Raw genomic sequence first — 2,500 nt, 5'->3', positions numbered from 1 at the left:
TTTACTTTATGTCATTACAGCTCTCCATGGTGGATATTCCTGTTCCTGATATCGAACTTAATTTTATTTATAATGCTTAGTTTTTGCAATTGTTATGGTGAGGAATAATCCCTTCGGGTTCAGGTCTTATAGAACCGTCGCTATTTAAGGCAGTGTGGCCTGTGCCGCCAAATCCTTTGCTTACGGCATGATGTTTCTGTAGGAAAAATTATCATTTGACTTTGCTGCCATTCTTACTGACACTGCTGTTACTGACGGCAGATGAAGCCTTGTATAGGGGAGTGTTCTTATGCCTCTGCTTTAGGAGGAGCTTTGGGAGATGGCAATGCCCTTACCAATGCGTGCCGTTACTAACGGCAATTTTTGTACTAGGATGGCAAATATTTTCTTCCCCAGCGCATCCATTGGGCCACCATACTACATACGTTCTTGATCTCCCATGGTTGGACTGTGCAGTTTTTTGGAGTTCCCCTTTGCTAAGGGTGATTTACCTTTGTTGGTGTTTCCACTTACCTGTTCTGCCGTTCCTTCATAGCCTCTGGGATTTCTCAATTCACCTGTGGCATCGACCTATTAGGTTTAGCCATTCTGCATTCGCTCGTGATCTCTCGTGCTAGGACTGCGCAGTCTTTTGGAACTCCCCTTTGCGAAGGGTAATGTCATCATGTCAGTGCGCCGTCTTGCATGAACTGCTGCTATTTCTTAGCCTCTGAGATTTCTCGATCCGACAGCGGCCCCCGTCTCTGACAGCGTGGCATTTATTTTTATGCACCGGGATGGACATTACATTGAATGTATTATTATGTGACCTTCCATGGCCATCGTTATGCTTCTCCATGAAGAGTGAGCTATCAAACTGACGACAGTGCCAGTGTCTGCAGCTTTGCCGCCACCTTTTGGAACACCGTCCTATCGTTCCTGTACAGGCGATGCTTCGCTGCTTGCGGCAGTGCCTCCACTGGCGGCGCTGCCTTCAGCTAAGGCATGGTTTTTTTTCTACAGGAACCATTGCCATTTGTCTCTGCCGTTCTAGTCATCTTTGCCCCTAACGGTGATGGGGTTTAAGGCCTCATGTGAAGAGATCCAGTCCTTGGAGAAGAAAGAAGAGTTGTCTAGATATAAGGTTTGGCACTCCTAGCTACCTTATTTTACACAGTAATGATGACGGCAGTAAGTATTAATTTACAGATTGTCGTCTTTGGTAAGACCTTGGCCTCCTTTGTGGCCCTGGACAAAGTGGTCTTCCACTTTGTTTCCAAGAGCTACGTCAATGGAGTTCGCCTTTTGTGTAGGTAAGCCTCTCCAGGCTTTGGAAGAGTGCACACCAGTCTCACCTTTCTTACCACACGATTCCGTCCACTGGACCAATGTCCAGTTTACTTTTGCTGAGAGTAAACCATATACGGATGTGGCCGGCCACCAATTTTTTTGATAAGCTGCCCAGGGTTCCTGTACGCCTTAAGTCTGAGTCGTAGACTAGATAATGGTTGTCAGTGTTGATGTCTCTGTAGTGCTTTATGGGAATGATGGTTGGGCATTTTGCAAGTGCTTCGTCTTTCCTTGCTGGCAAAAACTCAAGTTGACACCTTTTATAAAAGACCTTTATGCTACTTTCAGGTCTGTCAAGCCTGTAGTGAGCATGTGCTTGATACAGCTACCATCCGCCACGAGCTGAATCGTTTCTCACCTCTAGCATCTGGGGAAAAGACCTGTTTCCTTAGAGGAAAGTTACGGTTAAGGCTGTCGCAGAGCTTGGAGCCTTTTTCCTGAAGTGAGGGATCTCATTGAAGAAGTAGTTCCCCCCTGGAAAGCCACAACCAAGAGGTCTCACAAACCGACTTAACATAGTAAGTCGTTTGTTCTTTCTCATGTCGCTATCCCTCAGAATGTCTACGCTGTGCCCTTATGAGTGGTGTCACAGTCCCCAGCCTTCCACCCTATGCATGAATAAGGGTTGTCTTCCGAGGCCGTCTTGACGGTGGAGGCAGGTCTAGAGATCATGGATCTTGAAACAGCAGTGGAGGTAACGGTTCATGTTCTTAACACAAAATAATGAAGGGACAGTTAGCCTTGTTCAAGTATTGTGGGTTCTTCAGTCCTTGGACACAATTTTATTCCCAACCGTTTTGCTTGGGAGTAGTAACAATGGCCACCACAGTTCAGGAGATTCTTCTAGGAACATCTTGTCTGTAAGAGTATGTATAAAATCTCTTGAAGAGGGGAGTTATCTGCTGCGTGAGATCTATGAGATTTCAAGATCGTCTATTTTGTGTGCCAAACGGTTTTGAGCTTACCTCAAACTATTCTCGTCTTGTCTGGTCTAAACCTGTTCATTCAGTGGGACAGATTCCAGATGTTGGCTATTTCGCAAATATGGACCTTTCCACGCCTAGGGGCTTTCACTGTCTTTCTGGATTTTACCGACGTTTTTGTATTGCCGGTTAGGTCGACACTTATCCCCCTCTCTTGGTTGCAGCCTTTGGAGAAGGGTATACGTAAT

This window comes from Palaemon carinicauda, chromosome 3 (genome assembly GCF_036898095.1).
Source record: "Palaemon carinicauda isolate YSFRI2023 chromosome 3, ASM3689809v2, whole genome shotgun sequence".
Lineage (NCBI taxonomy): Eukaryota > Metazoa > Arthropoda > Malacostraca > Decapoda > Palaemonidae > Palaemon > Palaemon carinicauda.
This window is presented reverse-complemented; position numbering follows the sequence as displayed.